Genomic DNA, 17,912 nt, shown 5'->3' on the forward strand with positions numbered 1-17,912 from the left:
GGTTCGTGGCTGTGAGATCAGCCTCTCTGGCTGAGGACCACCCACCGCCCCCCGCCCCCCCCCACCAACCCCCAGGTTCAGAGTGTGGAAAGCAAACTCTTCAATACAGGTGATGACGTGCAGTTGCTCAGTCTGACTCTTTGAGAGCCCGTGGACTGTAGCCCACCAGGCTCCTATGTCCATGGGATTTTCCAGGCATCAATACTGGAGTGGGTTGCCCTTTCCCTCTCCAACTGATACAGGTAGACAAAAGCTTTATTTCGTGGAAAAAAAAAAGAGAGAGAGAGAACCGCCAGACTGTTTTCTGAAATGGCAGCACATTTTACATTCCCATCAGCCAAGTAAGAGGGTTCCGATTTCTCCATGTCCTTGTCAACACTTATTATTATCTGTTTTGACAAATAGGTTAATGAGACTGAATTCATTGTTTTGCATGTTTTGCCAAATTTAGATGCTGAAACATCTGTACATCTGCGTGTCATTTCAGTAGAGAATGTAAATTTACCCAATTGAAAACAGAACCTCCTTCAAAAGATTCCTCCTGCAAGAAGAAACTTTTCAAATGTATTAGTATATTACCAAAAAAAAAAAAAAAAAAAAAAAACAACTTAAAAAAAATGAGGGACATGGTGGATGTCTTGGGTGGTTGAGATTCTGGAAACTCAGTCCAAGAAAATGCAATATTTATGCCTTTCTGATTCTTTAATAAGATACTCAAACAGGCAATTTTCCCCTTTGAATAGCATGCATTATGATGGTCATAAGTAACAAAGAAATCAATTTTTCTGTTCTTTTTTGATATTGTTGATATTTTTGTGCAGGGACTGGAGGTCAATGTATTCCCCCCCCCCCATTTTATCATTACTGATATTTTTAGAACAAAATTTCGGTAAATACCGATTTGTCCTTCCAGTGCTGCCAGGGATTGGTACTATCTGGGGTGCCCTTCTGGGTTGTAAAACAACCATGGCACGCAGAGCTCACTGTGTGCCACTGGACTGTGGTCCCCAGGAAGGGCGTCTCAGCTGTGACTCCTGGGACTTGGCTCTACCAGGCACACTTCTGACCTGCTTTAGACTCATTGTTAAAGAACAACTTGCCAGGGGCTCACCACCAGGCTTCCTAGGTGGCACTGGTGGTAAAGAACCCACCTGCCGACACAGGGACACGTTAAGAGATGCGGATTGATCACTGGGTTGGGAAGATCCCCTGGAGAAGGGCATGGCCACCCACTCCAGTATTCTTGCCTGGAGAATCCCATGGACAGAGCCTGGTGTGCTACCGTCCATAAGGTTACAAAGAGTTGGACACGACTGAAGTGACTCAGCAAGCACACACGCAGTATTGATATAAAATCAAAGGAAGGAGGGAGTTAGGAAGAAACACCAGAGCCTCCCTTTCTCCCCTCCCTCCAGCCTCCTGCCGGTGCCTCCTGTTGGCTGAATGTAATCAGAAGGAAGCCTGGGAGATGCACTCAGCCAGGGTCAGCTCCCCTTGGAAATGTGCTTGTGAAGAGGGAATGTCCACCTGCATGCAGATGTCTCAGTTTTCTCCTTTGTGATGTTCCTTGATCCCACCATGCTGGGCTTCCTCAGCTGGGCTTTGATAAGGCCGGTGAGGGGGAGGTAGGGAGGGCTGATACCTGTCCACAATCATTAAGCCGTCTGATGAAAATGTATATACCAGCTGACACATGCACCGCCTGGGCACGGGCTGAGAATACTGAACAGGGTACGATCCCTGCTCCCGTCTCAGAGGCTCACTGTGCTTAGTGTAACATAACACAGTGCAAGGATGCAGGATGCCGGGAGGGACTCTGAGCGTGCAGATTAGGGGCGGTAGCTGTTCTGGTCAGTGCAAAGCGCTGTCTACCCTTGGTGAAGCAGGAAGGGCAATGCTCTAACAAAACGGGCAAAAGGTTTGTGAGTAACAGGTTCCAAGGAGCTGGATCTGAAAGAACATGGGATGTTTAAGAAATGAGAAGTTCCAAGTGGCTGTTGCTAGGGGATCTGGCAGAGATGGCGAGGAGCAGGGCCAGAGAGCAGTCGGACCATGTTGCCAAAAAGTGGGCAGGGAGGTGGCACCCAGCCCTAGGGGCAATCAGTAGGAGGGCCCAAGGGCTTTAGGGAGCCGCCTCAGGCAGTGCGATGCCCCAAGCCCAGCGGTAGAGCTCGCACTCAAGATGGGACCACAGTGGAGTCCTGGCACTTGTCCAACCCCTGGACTCGAGCCATGATCGTTCCAGGGAGACTCTCCCCTTCCTTCCTTCTGGCCTCATCTTCCCCTGGCCTTCCCATTGTTTAATTGCTGCAGGGTAACAAAGCCGCCAGGGGTGTATTCCAGAGTGAATGACTATGCAAATACATCGTAAACTCGCAGAGACTCCTGAGCTTGCTTACTCTGCCCTGGGAAGGCGCTGAGAATAAACACAGCCTTAATCTTTTATTTCTTCCTGCTCCTTCTCCTGATGCAATATATGTTTCATTTATATACACGATCTTCGGGGTGAGCGAGGTCACAGGGCCGCTGGCTGGGAGAAGGGATTCTTTTAATTGGCAAAATGCTAATCGTTTTGGAAAATGAATTCTAATCTTCCCATCTCATACAGTGGATGTGTGAGTAATTACTTTCCTTCACTAAACTGTTAATGCAACATTAGTGATTACACTAATTAAAACTAATGAACTCTTCCAGGCTGATAAACCCCTCAGTCAGTCCGAGGACGCCTTCCTTCCATTGGCTGTCCTTAACTTGCCATTTGGAAGAGAGATCTTGAATTAACCTTTAGAATAATTCGCAAAATTGGGTTTAGAAATGTTAGGCTTTATGGACTGGGTATAATTCTCTCCGCAAGGATTAGTGAGACCATTTCCACTGAGGGTGTAATTGAATTTAAAGACATCTTCCTTAATTTCATCAGCCACACTCCCATGGTTGGTAATGGCTATCCCTCCAAATCCTGGTGTCCAAAGAGGAAACCTGCCCCTGGAAACACCATGTGACCTTTTCTCCAGCCTCTGCTCCCTCTGATCTGTGAGCTCATTTGGAGGACTGCTTTGTCCTTCTGCCTGATTCCAGGAACAATACTATGCTAATGGAGGCATTTCAGCTGAAGGTGGGTTTTGCACCCAATTTCAAATGACAGTCGTGGGTTTTGAGTTTGCTCATGTCCTTATTTATGAGAGTTAATGAAGTGAAGCTTTCAGTACTTTCAGCAATGCAATCGATGTATTTCACACACAGGAGAGAAGATGGGGAGGATTTATATTTCAGGGCAGGTATCAGAACATTGGAAAAGACCCCGATGCTGGGAAAGAGTGTAAGCAAAAGGAGGGAGTGGGTGGCAGAGGATGAGATGGCTAGGTAGTATCGCCAACTCAATGAACATGAATTTGAGTGAACTCCGGAAGATAGTGGAGGACAGAGAAGCCTGGTGGGCTGCAGTCTATCAGGCCACAGAGAGTCGGACATGACCTCGAGACTGAACAACAACAGTAACAACCACCAGAATGCTGGAAAACAGTCATGGCCAGAACCTAGCCCGGCATCAGGTCTGCAAAGACGGAAGAGTAATTGTATCTGCTCCAGGTCCCACCCTGTAGTGTTTAAAAATCCCCTCTGTTTCTGGGAAGGATGCTCAAGGCTGAAGGTTTAGTGTTTCCCATTCCATTTTCTCGCCTCCCCTCTTCTCAAAACCTAACATGAGTGTGCATGTGCACACGAAACCCAGGAGGACTCTGGAAAAGCTTCTGCCAAACAGTCAAGAAATGAGTTACGCTGAGATAGAAAACAACGAAGGCGCTTTTATTTCCACTAGACTGTCTTCCTTCAAAAATGTGTCTTATGCTGCTTTTCCCCAGACTGTTATACTTAGAACACTGAATGAATGAGATCTTCATGTGGGCAGCATGATAATGTCTGTAATTTTCTTTAAAATGCTTCAGTTGAGAGATTGTGATAGAAATGTGTACATTTTTAACCTACACTCCAGGGGCTGTCAATTCCCTAATCAGGAATTCACACTTCGAGGTGATCACCTAACATTTTATCCGAAAGGCCACACTTCAGAGATAATGACTACAGTTGCCTCGCTTAGTATCCATATTTCTGATCTACACCAGATGCTGCTAATTAACATTTCCACAGAGGTTTCCATTGGTGAAATTAGTAGTTTGTTAATCAGCATAATAGATGTACTGAGATTGTTTAAAACATTTCAGAATAATTCTGTACTTTAAGGATGAACCCAGGAGTTTGTTCCATAACTATTTCTGAATCTAGCCACTGAGTCAAGGACTTCCCATGGTCTGATGCCATCTCTAAGAATATCAGAATTTTTTTCTTATTAGATCACTACATACATACAAACTTTTCTTGCTGGCAGTCAAAATTATATAAATTGAGCAAGGAGACATTGGTTAGCAAATACACAGAAACTTTGAGTCCTGAGCTATATATGCCATGTGTGAGTGTGTGCTAAGTCACTTCAGTCATGTCCGACTCTTTGCAGCTCCACAGACTGCAGCCCTCTGTCCATGGGATTCTCCAGGCAAGAATCCTGGAGTGGGTTGCCATGCTCTTCTCCAGGGGATCTTCCCAACCCAGGGACTGAACTTGCATCTCTTACATCGGCAGATGGGTTCTTTACTACTAGTACCACCCAGGAAGCCCCATATATGCCATAACTAATTAGAGAAGAGGGAAACGAGTTATTATTGTGAAAAGAGGAAGATAAAAATTTGGGTGGATCAATTTTAAAACCCAAGGTCTGTGGGTGAAAAGGGGTGAAAGGTATCCATACAGGTGTCTATACAGGTACTGTTCCTATGGTCTCAAAAATCTCCTGACCAAGCTGATCGTCTTATAAATCCAGACCCTGGCTGTGTGAGAGCCTGGGAAGAAATATGTGGACAACACTGTGAAAGCAAAAATATAACTCAGTCCTCAAGCACCCTGGGCCTTTCTTGAGTTCCTGGATCCTGGCCCATGGCCGCCCAGCAGGTGTCGACCATGGTCCCAACTGGTCTTGTGTCTTTGAGACCATCTGCCCTAGTAAGACAGAGATGCTCCCTCTGTCCTTGACCTGCGAAGTCAAGCAGCAGTTAAGATCTGTCTATACAGTTCACTACTGCATTTATTTCAACTGTGATTTGGAAAAATCACAGGGTGGGTGGCTTTCTCTCTTTAGGTAGCTTGGAAGTCAAAGAGGGTAGGGATTGTGTTGACTTTGCTCCCTGCCTGGTCTGGTGATGGGCAAAGCTAGCATTGTGCAGTGTCTGGCATCTGCAGACTCTCAGTGAGTATTTGCTGCTTGAGTGAATGGATGAATGAGTGGTTCATATCTGGAGCAGTTCCTGGAGCGTATCCATGCAAAGGCCACTGGCCTTCAGTCAGAGGCTCTGTCCTCTACCCTTCCTTCCTGTAGAAATACGTGGGTGTGTATGTGTGTGCACACGGGTGAGCATGAGTTGATAGCTGTGGGCTCATGGTGGTTCCATGGTGGTCTCCTGGTGGTTCCTCCCCCAGAATTCGAGAGTGACGGGACACTGGGACCCGATTTACGTCCAGGCACTGGTTCGTGTCCAGCTGCCCTTACAGGAAGTACAATAACAGTGCTGAAGAAGCAACTTCTCCTGCCAGTTAGGCACTCTCTTTGCTTTTACTTTTTACAGCGATTACTTCCCGAGTCTCAGCATCCTCTTTATTCATAGCAGATGATTTCTTACCATCTGGGAAGGATGGTCTGGTGGACTGTCGCCCACCTGTTAGACTGATCTGGACCCACTTTCCCCACTAGGACCAGTGACCTAACAGAAGGCTGGATGCCCCCATACCGCCTCATTCGTTTCCTGTCAACAATCACCAGGAAGCAAATTCAACCCAAGATTACAGGCCCGCCTCCCTCTGCTCCCTCCCCTTTAAGATGAGGGCCTACTGGGTTGTGCCCTCGCACCCTGAACTGGCCCTTCTAGGCCGCACTCCAGATAACAGGGGTCCTAGAATTCCCTCGGAGAAGGCAATGGCACCCACTCCAGTACTCTTGCCTAGAAAATCTCATGGACGGAGGAGCCTGGTAGGCTGCAGTCCATGAGGTCGCTAAGAGTCAGACATGACTGAGCGACTTCACTTTCACTTTTCACTTTCATGCATTGGAGAAGGAAATGGCAACCCACTCCAGTGTTCTTGCCTGGAGAATCCCAGGGAAGGGGAAGCCTGGTGGGCTGCCGTCTATGGGGTCACACAGAGTCGGACACGACTGAAGCGACTTAGCAGCTCAGCAGTAGAATTCCCTACCCAAGGACTCTTGCCTCAGCTTCCAGGAGCCCGAGCTATTTCTAGGAACCAGTACCCAGAATGCGGGCAACGGCAGACTTGAGGTGTGGCCAGTGGGGGACTAGTTGGAGTTTGGATGGGTGGGCCGGGGGTGTGCACTTGCCTCTGCCTTGGGACTCATCGCAATGCAAGACGAAGCCTCAGGAAGAAGAAAGTGAGACAGGCTGCTGGCCGGTGACTGCAGTCTCCGGGTCATCTCAAAGGGCTAATTATTAAAGCAGGAGGGTACGACGTATTTGAAGAGTCGCTTCCCTTGATTTTTAGCCTCGAGGTATCCAGATAGGCAGCGTGTGGGCCTCCACCGGCTCTTTGGCCTCCAGCCCCCGCGAACGTTAGGGGCGGGTCTGCGGTCAAACCGCTCAGCGGAGGAATCCCGCACCAGTGGCGGAGGGATCACTATTTCTTCTCTGACTCCTCCTGCTTCATCCGTGGAGTTTTGAGCATACTGATGAGTTTTATGAGTCTTATAGATGAAAGACCTTTCCTTAAAAGCAACTTTTTGAGTCATCAGACTTTTATATCTGCAGCCAGCAAGTGAATCCCAGGGCCTCTAGGGAGCCATTGATAGGTTAAGATTTAATTACCTAAAGACTGTAAGCATCTGCATCGGATGACTTCAGGACCCCGGGGTGACTCCAGGGCAGGGCCTAGCCTGTTAGGAACACAATCTCAGCCAATCTGAACAACCGCAGGTTGTGGGCAACTGTTTTGCTCGTGTGCCTGGTGTTGCTATAGGTAGGATCAGGGCTGGGGGTGGGTTGCTAAAAACAGTTACACATGCAAAAGCAAACTTCAGCAGCACCTGTGTTGGCAGGCTGTGAGTGGGTGGCAGTTAGTCCTGGGTGGTCTGAGACATGCTGATGGCCAGGCTGCCCCAAGACCTCATGCCACCCTTGTTTGTGTGATTCTTTAAAGACATCTTGACCAGACATTCCATAAGTTCAGCTCTCTCCAGCTGGACTCGCTACCCTCCCCATCGCCCACCTACAATACACGCTGCTACTACTACTACTAAGTCGCTTCAGTCGTGTCCAACTTTGTGCGACCCCACAGACAGCAGCCCACCAGGCTCCACCGTCCCTGGGACTCTCCAGGCAAGAACACTGGAGTGGGTTGCCATTGCCTTCTCCAATGCTTGAAAGCAAAAAGTGAAAGTGAAGTCGCTCAGTCGAGTCCAACTCCTAGCGACCCCATGGACTGCAGCCTACCAGGCTCCTCTGTCCATGGGATTTTCCAGGCAAGAGTACTGGAGTGGGTTGCCATTGCCTTCTCCCACAATACATGCTATGGCCTGGCTAAGTTGTATCCTCCTTCCAGTGTTCTGTGCTGACCAGTGCAGGTCTGTCTGCCCTGTGTTCCTTTGTGACACAGGATACACTGAACATCCAATTTTGCTGCGGGACTGTGATGTGAACTCAGGTTCCTGAACATTGCATCTTTTCTTCCCTGCTGTATCCTCAGTGTTGGCAGAGCTTGGAACATGGTTGGTACCCAAGAAATATTCCTAGAGATGCTGAATGAGTGACTCTTCCCCATTGAGCTCTCACCCTAATACAGTCCAGCCACTCACCATCTGGCTGCCGCCAATCTAAGGCAAGTCAGCCTCACTGCCTTTCTGGGCTAATGTGACAGCCTCCTAACTAGTTGTATTGAGTTGAAAGGTGACCCCCAAAAGATAGGTCTACATCCTAACTCCTGGAACTGTAAATGTGACTTTCTGTGAGAAAAGGGTCTTTGCAGATCTAAATAAATGAAGGATTTCAAGAGGAGATCACCCTGGATTATCCAGAGAGGCCTTAAATCCAATGATAAGTGTTCTTGGGAGAGACAGAAGAGAAGAAGACATAGACACAGAAGAGGAAGCCATATGAGGATGGAGGTGGAGGTTGGAGTGGGGCTGCCACAAGCCAGGGAACACCTGGAGCATCAGAACCAGAAGAGGCAAGGAAAGGTTCTCTCCTAGAGCCTGCAGAGGGAGCGTGGACCTGTTGACAACTCGATTCTAGCATTTTGGCCTCTGGAACCATTGAAAATAAAGTTCTAGTATTTTGAGCCACCAAATTTGTGGTAATTTGCAGGGCAGTCCTAAGAAATGAATACACAAGTCTTCCTGCATCCATTCTTGGCCTCATACAGACCGTAACTTTTGTCCCAAAATCTTTTAATGGTCTTCCATCACTGTCAGGATGAAACACAAACTCCTATGTGTGCCATCAAGAACCAGCATACTCTAGAAGATGTACAGGTGGCCAGTAAGCACGTGCAAAAATGTTTAGCCTCACAAATTCTTAGAGAAATGATAATCAGTGAAATCACATTGGTCAGAATGGCCATCATGAAAAAAGTCTACAAATAATAAATGCTGGAGAGGGTGTGAAGAAAAGGGAGCCTCCTACATTCTTAGAATTTAAATTGGTGCAGCCACTATGGAAACAGTATGGAGATTCCTTTAAAAACTAAAAATAGAGCTACCATAGGATTCAGCAATCTTGCTCCAGGGCATATATCCAGAAAAGATGAAAACTCTAATTCAAAAACACACCTGTAGCCCAATGTTCATAGCATCACTGTCTACAATAGCCATGACATGGAAGCAGCTTAAATGTCTATAGACAGATGAGTGGATAAAAAAGATGTGGTATATATATATAAACACATTAAATATATAGGGGAATATTACTCAGTCATAAAAAGTGAAATAATGCCATCTACAACATAGATGGAGCCAGATATTACTATACCAAGGGAAGTCAGACAAATATATGATATCACGTATATATACAATCTAAAAATGTGATACAAATGCACTTATTTATAAAACAGAAATAGACTCACAGACATAGAAGACAAACTTATGGTTACCAAAGAGGAAAGAGAGGAGGAGGGATAAACTGGGGATTTGGGATTAACAGATACACACTACTGTATATAAAATAGATAAACACCCAGGACCTGCTATATAGCACAGGAACTATATTCAATACTCACAATAACCTACAATGGAAAAGACTGTGAAAAAGAATATATATATATATATATATATATATATATATTCTTATATGCATAACACAATCACTTTGCTGTAAACCTAAAACTAACACAGCGTTGTAAATCACCTATACTTCAAAGAACAAAATCCCACATTCTCTGCATCATCTTTTTTTTCTCTGCATCCTATTTGCTACTCAGCCTAGGCACATTGACCTCTTACTGTTTTTTTGAGCACGCTATCTACACACTTGCCCCAGGGTTTTCTGTCTATTCCCACTTGTCTATTCCCCTTACTTGAAACAATCCCACATACCCACGTGGCTCACTGTCACACTTCATTCACATCTCTGTCCCACAGCTGCCTCTACTCTGAGGCTGTCCTTCACTTAACTGTTAAAGAAACCCTCTCAATCCCCTTACTCTGCTTTAGTTCAATTCCTAGTATTTTTCAGTTCTATACAACTATACATTATAGTATATGTAGGTCATACATTTTTTTTTGTATACTGTCAGTATTCCCTACTGCAATGTAAGTTTCTTGGGACTAGGAATTTGGCTGTGTTCACTGTTGTATCTCTAGAACATTATCAGGTACCTTAAAGAGCTCAATAACTGTTTTTGTTTGTTTTTGAATGAATGGTTACATTCCTTTGGGACTTAAACTTTTCCATCTGGGTTGGGAAGATCACCTGGAGAGAGAAATGGCAACCCACTCCAGTATTCTTGCCTGGGGAATCACATGGACAGAGGAGCCTGGGGGAGTGGTGTGTACAGTCCGTGGGATCACAAAAGAGTCAGACACAACTGACCGGCTAAACAACAACAATGATGACTTTCAGGCCTGTTTCATCCTGGCTCCCAGCCCGTCTCCAAATCTCCCAGCACTGAGGAATTCATGCCTACACATCTGCATTCCTCTGAATCTTCCAGGTCCAAGATGATAGAAGCAAGGGTTTCCTCTCTGTCTGCTTAGGACCTCTGCTCAAAATTCTGGTTTCCTCCCTGAGGCTTGCTTTAGGATGACTGGGACAGGGAATGGCCTCGCTGTCAGGAAACGTCTACAGCCAGACGTGGATGTAGCCAGTCTTTCCCAGAATGATTGTCAGCTCAGTATCCCTGGGCTAACACCAGAGCTGCATAAATCTAGAGCAGAGAACCAGGTCATTTCACATACAAAAAAAGAAAAAAAATCCATCTTCCAACAGCACACTTAATTCCCAATAATCATTTTTAGCAAATTGGGCCTTCCGATAAGCCTGCCCCTAAAATAGGAAGCGTGTCGTTTGACCAAGGGTGGATGGAAAGATAGTGCTGCAGGGAAAAAGAAAACATTTTTGAAGGCATACCCGCCAGGGTATGAATCCTGGCTTTGCTATTAAAAGCTCTGAGGCTGTGGGCTCATTAATTAACCTCTCCATTCTTGTTTCTTCCTTTATAAGTTGGGAATTGTAATATCTCATAAGGTTGGAGTAAGGACTGAATGAAATATAAAATATTGGGTTGGCCAAAAAGTTCGTTCGGTTTTATCCATAAGCTGTTGCAGAAAAGTCCAAGTGAATTTTCTGGCCAACTCAACACATTGTATAGTGCCTAAGCCAGAGTAAGAAGATATTATTGTCATTATTGCCATCATCACTATTATTATCATGGTTATTGAATAGCTAGCTGCTGAAGATGTAAGCTAAGGAAATTCACTCTACATAATTTCTAGACTCATAACTGAATTGCATGGAATCATAAAAACACCAAAACCTTTCCAGATGCCCCCTCAAACCTCCCTGACAGCTCTCACTCCAGACCAGTATTTGCACTCGTAGAAAGCCTTTTACTCAATATTTTCATCTCGTCACTAGTCAATGGATGCTGGCTGCAATGTACAGAGTAACTTACTACATGTAGAGAGCCTAGTTTAGTGCCTGAAACATAGGAGGTACTCAATAACTGATCGTTATTATCTTCATTATCATCATCTACTTGGACAGTAAGGAGATCAAACCAGTCCATCCTAAAGGAAATCCACCCTGAATATTCATTAGAAGGCCTGATGCTGAAGCTGAAGCTCCAATACTTTGGCCACCTGATGCGAAGAGCTGACTCATTGGAAAAGACCCTGATGCTGGAAAAGATTGAGGGTAGGAGGAGAAGGGGGCGACAGAAGATGAGATGGTTGGATGGCATCACTGACTCAGTGGACATGAGTTTGAGTAGACTCTGGGAGATTGGGAAGGACAGGGAAGCCTGGTGTGCTCTGGTCCATGGGTTTGCAAAGAGTTGGACATGACTGAGCAACTGAACATCATCATCTACTAGCATTTTGGGCAGTGCAAAGCTGCTGGAAAGTTCAGGCAATTCTATGAGCAGGTGTGCATTGGTCCCCTCAGCTTCTTAGAAGCTCATCCCTTTCTCCTCCATTGATCGAGCATTTCTCCTAGGGCCTCTCACCCATGGTGGCCAGGCCTAAGGGGCATTATGTAATGCAGTGCCCTCCCCTAAGACAGGCTCTCCCTGCTTAAGAGAGCCTCTTCCACCCTTCCTGTGTCTTTTTTTTTTTTTGGCTGCACCTTGAGGCATGTGGGATCTTAGTCCCTCGACCAGGGATCAAACCTACAACCCCTACATCAGAAGCATGGAATCTTAACTACTGCACTGCCAAGGAAGTCCCTTTCTACGTCTTTAAAATATGTTTCCTGAGAGAAGATTGCCCTGTGTGTGTGCTTCCTGGAGCCTCATGCCTACACTACCCACAGCTTACCTGGTATATGGCTATTAATATATAGTTGACAAATGAAAATTTGGTAAAGGCAATAATATTCATGTTGATCTGAACCATCATTTTAAATGACCTCTAAGCATCTGCTATGTGGAAGAGTTCCTGAATAAACAAAGGCATGCCCACACTGGGATGGCTGAAATGAAACAGATCAACAGTACCATGTGTGGGCAAGGAAGTGGAGCGGGTAAAACCTCAGACACTGCTAATGGGAGTATAAATTGGTCCAGTCACATTGGGCCACTTTTAGGGCAGTATCTGCTACAGCTAAATACAAGCCAGCCACTTTGACTCAGCACCTCGACCCCTCAGCATTCATCTGTTGGGAAACAGTTCTCTGTTGAACTCTTGCATTTCTGTACACCTGGCAAGCCAGGCATTCAATGTCTTTTGTTTCAGACTATGTTTTCAAGGATGTTTGCATACTGAACAGCCTTGAGATAGAGAGATACTGTTTCACTCTGGAGCAAAAGACAGATTTGCTTACAGCCTTGGGACTCAGATGGGGCTTCCCTGATAGCTCAGTTGGTAAAGAATCCACCTGCAATGTGGGAGACCTGGGTTTGATCCCTGGGTTGGGAAGAAAAGGGAAAGGCTACCCACTCCAGTATTCTGGCCTGGAGAATTCCATGGACTGTATAGTATATGGGGTCGCAAAAAGTCAGACACCACTGAGCAACGTTCACGTTCTTTGGGACTCAGATATTGTATCTCCCTCTAGAACTAAGGGCAAGCATACTTACTGTCCATTACAAAAAATTGGTTGGGAATACTTCCTGGTGGTCCAGTAAGACTCTGTGCTCCCAATGCAGGGGGCCTGGGTTTGATCCCTGGTCAGGGAACTAGATCCCACATGCCACAACTGAGAGTTCGCGTGCCGCAACTAAAGATCTTGGATGCTGCAACGATCAGAGATCCCACGTGCCACAACAAAGTCCTGCTACAGCCAAATAAATCAATAAAAATAATTATTTTTTTAAAAATTAGAACTCCCTGAGCATTTGTAAGGCACCCTACTGTGGGTGGGTGTCATTTGGCCTTCTCTGTGTTAATTACTCTTTGAGAATTGAGTCTCAAGGAACTGGTGCAAAAATGCAAATATTCTGGCTGCTGCTGTTGCTGTGAGTGGGAAACTGCCTGTCATCTCTGACCCAGGAGTGTTGTGTCTTCTGCCAGCCTCAGTGAAACAGGTAGGCTACTTTGTGAGCCAACCAGTTGAGTAAAATCTCAGACTCCTTTTGGTTACATTGAGCCCCTGACAGAAGTGAGCAAAGTAAGATCAGCAAACATACACACAGATATTTATAGAAGGATTAATTCACAGTAGCTAGAAATCTAAAAACCACTAAGTGTGCTTTCAATGGATACACTACTGTATAAGCTGGGATGCTATCTGGCTGTCACAAGACAGTGAAAGACGGCTACACATATGGATCCATTTCAGAAACGTCTTGGTTAACAGAAGCTAGACACAGAGGAGTACATCCTGAACGATCCCATGTGTATGAAGTTGAAAAACATGTACAGTTGACCTCTGGTGAGAGGTTTGTGTGGGGGCGCATTGACCAGGAAGAGACGTGAGGGAATCTCTGGGAGGGGGCGGGGCTGGAAGTGTTTCAGTAGTTGCTGCTGCTGCTGCTAAGTCGCTTCAGTCGTGTCCGACTCTGTGCGACCCCATAGACGGCAGCCCACCAGGCTCCGCCGTCCCTGGGATTCTCCAGGCAAGAACACTGGAGTGGGTTGCCATTTCCTTCTCCAATGCAGGAAAGTGAAAAGTGAAAGTGAAGTCGCTCAGTTGTGTCCGACTCTTTGTGACCCCATGGACTGCAGCCTACCAGGCTCCTCCGCCCATGGGATTTTCCAGGCAAGAGTACTGGAGTGGGGTGCCATTGCCTTCTCCGTTAGTAGTTAGTTGGATCAAAATCTGTTATGTACTAGAGATTTGTGTACTTTACTGCACGCTATGCATGAAAAAACATAAACCAAGCAACACATAGAAAAGAAGAAAGAAGGACTTCCCTAGTAGTCCAGTGGTTGAGAATCCGCCTGCCAACACAGGGGCCATGGGTTCCGTCTCCGGTCCGGGAAGATCCCACACGCTGCAGAGCAACTAAGCCCGTGCGCCACAGCTACTGGGCCTGCGCCCTGGAGCCCAAGCTCTGCAGCTAGAGAAGCCCGCCCACTGCAACTGGAGAGTAGCCCCCGCTCGCTGCCACTAGAGAAAGCCCGTGCGAAGCAGTGAAGACCCAGCTCAGCCAGAAATAAATAAATTAATACGTTTTTTTAAAAAAGAATCTTACCGTTAAGATTTTTAATACGGATTTTTAATCCGTATTAAAAAAGAATGAAGAAGGAGACTGGGGGAATGGGGGTGGATGGCTCTTGTCTCCAGGTCACTGTTAAATGGGCATATTGTATGGTCCTTAAGGCAGAAAACTTTTTTTTTATGTTCCCACGTGTTCATTTGCTCCTCTGTGGATCTTGGTGCCCTGTGATGCTAGTAACTAGGGCGACTGGAGGAGAAGGGTGGGAGTTAGAGCAGGGCCAGGCGCTGGGCATCCACGGGGAGTGAGAGTCCCTTGGGTTTGGAAGATGGGGTCAGACTGACACTTCCGGGGAGACTGGAAATTAGAGGAAAGGATTGAAGGGATGCACAGCCATGCCTGGAATGGGGCAGGGCCAGCCCTTTGGTCGTGGGAGCAGAAGACACTTTCTTGAGTCTAGATGAGGGGCTAAGGACTGAGACTAACACCAGGGCAGGACCGAGAACTAGAGGAGACCCGCCTCTGGCTATGGGCTGAGAGCTGTGTGTCTCCTCTCTCTGGGGCGAGGCCCCCTCACCCCTGCTAACGGCTCAGACTGAATCCCCTTGAGCAAGGTAGGGACAGGTGTTTTATTGACTCTAAAGCTCTCCCAGTCTCTGGGTACATATTTAATAAAATTTTCAGGCTTAAGGGGGCGACTTGGGAAGGTAGGAAGGAGAATTGCTGCCTGCTGGGCTTGGAGGGTGAGCAGTCCGGCCAGTCCCTAATAACTCCTTCATCCAATATTTATCTCTGAGTTATTACGGTCACCATGCGTCTCTAAGGAACATGATTATTAGTGTCCACGAAGATAATTAGTCCGATATACTTCAAGGCGGTTGAAAGCGTCCCCATAATTGTATTTCTTTCTAGAATTCACCGTGGCTGCATTTCAACATTGGTCCCATTTTGGTCCCATTTCCTTCACTTTCTCCCAGAGTCTCAAACACTCCATCTCCTAAGGGGAAGGTGATCATGGGGCCCCAGACTCCAGCTGGGCCCTCTGCAGGCTATGCTGGTTGAACCCTGCACAGCACCTGCAGTGTGGGTCCCCTCTAGGGTCACCCCAGGAAGGGGGCTTGGCTGGCTTTCTATCGCCCCATCATTCCCCTCGCTCTTAGGGGATGTTCTAGAAGGGCAAGCGCATGCCTTGCACTTGTGTGAACCTCCCATAGCATCCCCGGCAGTTCCATCAGCAGAAAAACTCCCCTTTCACTACTCCACTGAGAGGGGGCTAGACCTGTCTAGCTCAAACACCACAGCATGCATGCGAATGACCTGGGCATCTTGGGGAAAAGCAGACTGACTCAGCCGGCATATGTGGGACTGAGATTCCTGGATTTCAAAGCTGCTGGGTCATGGACCACAGTTTGAGGAGCAAGGGGCTAGACGCACTCTTCCTGTCAGCTTAGATCCTACTGGGCATCTCTTGGACTCAAATAGATGGTTCTCAATGGTCTCAGACTTTCTCTTAACTCTCTGGTTCTTTAACAAACTTCGAGGGCACCTTTATAACAGGCTCCCCTCTTCTGGAGGATAATGACTTGATCTGTCAGTCATGTGGGGTCCCCAGTATCCAGGCAGAGCCTGGTAACATGGACTTGTTTCCCAGGAGGGGCAGAGGGGGAAGAAGGGAGTTTTTAAGCACAGAGTGGGAAGTTGGTTTATCTTCTTTATTTTCACAGTATTTAAATTCATTTTTTAAGAGCGAGTTTAGCTTTAATTAATAAATTCTTCACTTTTTTATAGCTGCCTGTAATTTCCCACTATTTAGTTTAATTGGGTTTTCATGTTCAGAATTTAGAAGCCGCTTCCTCCTCCGAGTTTTAACATAAATGAACAAATATCACCCTCTCCAGCAGCGTCTGTTGATTTCCATGCTGTTCTGCTGTCTCATTTCTTGTCGTTCAGTTGCTAAGTCGTGTCTGACTCTTTGCAGCCTCATAAGCTGCAACACGCCAGGCTTCCCTGTCCATCACCAATTCCCAGAGCTTGCTGCTGTCACATAGGGAATTCGTTTATTCACTCAATCATTCAACAAATCTATATTAAGCAATTAGTGTGTACCGTGGGAGGTACACAGGACAATGTAGTTCCCATCTTCTCAGAGCTGACTTTCTGAGCAATGGGATCACGTGCTCATAGGTGTCAGGCAGGGATTTGTAGAATGATCAGGGTGTGCTCTGTGTGGTGTCTTGTAGAGAGAAGCTGAGGGCAAACCGCCCTGTCCTTTCTGCGTCCTCCTCTGTTAATGTCAAACCCAATGGTGGGGCTGGGGTGCTTCCCTGGCTCAAGCAGTAAAGAATCTCCCTGCAATGCAGAAGATGCGAGAAACTTGGGTTCGATCCCTGGGTGGGGAAGATTCCCTGGAGGAAGGCATGGCAACCCACTCCAGTATTCTTGCCTGGAGAATCCATGGACAGACAAGCCTGGCGGGCTGCATTCCATGGGGTTGCAAAGAGTCAGACATCACTGAGCTATTGAGCATGCGCACACTGAGAGAATGGGGGGGAAGAAAAGCGAAGAGGGCAAGGAAGGTGGCTTGGGTCGGGATGAGGAAGGAGCTAGAATCCATGTAGACTCTGAGGTCTGATCTCTGTATAAATTCCTTGCAGGAAGCCAGGTTTGGAAGGACTTTATCCTCCTCCCCAGCCCTTCCCCTATACCACCACGGCCAAAAAATTATTCCACGAATCTAACATCCAAGAAAATTTCAGAAGGGAGATAATTTGATGATGGCAGGAAGGCCTTCCTCCATAAAACATAGGAATGACAAGTCCTCGATCCTAGCCCTGCCAATGTGCCAGCCTTGTGATGAAGAGTCAGAGTGAGCGAAAGTCTCTTCAGTTTCTCCCCATTACCGGAACTTGGCATATCCACAGCATTTGAACTTGGCCAAGCAGTTAACAGTAATTTCCTGGCTAATCGTCACAAATCTTTGCAGACAGATCTCGAAGTGAAACTTAAATGTCCTTGTGAAGGCTTAGAAAGGAACCGAGGTGTAGAGTGGAAACCCCACCCCACCCCCTCTGCCCACCATGTGTGATGGGGAGTGGGTAGCCATCTAGACTCCTGCAGAAATGCGATGTGGTCCCAGCTCTTCCACTCCTTCCAAAACCAGAAGCAACTCTTTTCGTTTTTTTTCCAGGCCTTCATTTCCATGATTGTAAAATGAGAAAGTTGGCACCTGCCCCTTAACTGGAGGAAGTGAAGGAGATGTTATGTTAGAATGTGTTTTAAACAGTGAAATCCATTTGGAAGAAAGTGTTATATGAATGCAAATCAGGCAGGGGCATACCCCCACTTAATTGTTCTGGCAGACATCTGCCAAGGACCCGTGCAAAGCACCTTACACGCATCACCTCACTGAATCCTCCTCTGGGCTCCAGGACATGGGAACAATTATCACTGGCAATTTGCATCCCGGGAAACTAGAGCAGCAGAAAGAAGGATCTTTCAAGACTTTGGGGTTAGCAGTAGTGAAGCTGGGTTTCGATCCTTGGGAATCCGGCTTC

General features: G+C 46.7%; 1 protein-coding gene across 1 annotated transcript in view; it reads right to left on the reverse strand.

Moving 5' to 3' along the window:
* The window catches only part of SIAH3 (siah E3 ubiquitin protein ligase family member 3), a 72,430-nt gene that overhangs the window by 890 nt on the left and 53,628 nt on the right, over window positions 1-17,912 (reverse strand). The window lies entirely within an intron of this gene.

The sequence above is a fragment of the Bubalus kerabau genome, chromosome 12 (assembly GCF_029407905.1).
Source record: "Bubalus kerabau isolate K-KA32 ecotype Philippines breed swamp buffalo chromosome 12, PCC_UOA_SB_1v2, whole genome shotgun sequence".
Classification (NCBI taxonomy): Eukaryota; Metazoa; Chordata; class Mammalia; order Artiodactyla; family Bovidae; genus Bubalus; species Bubalus kerabau.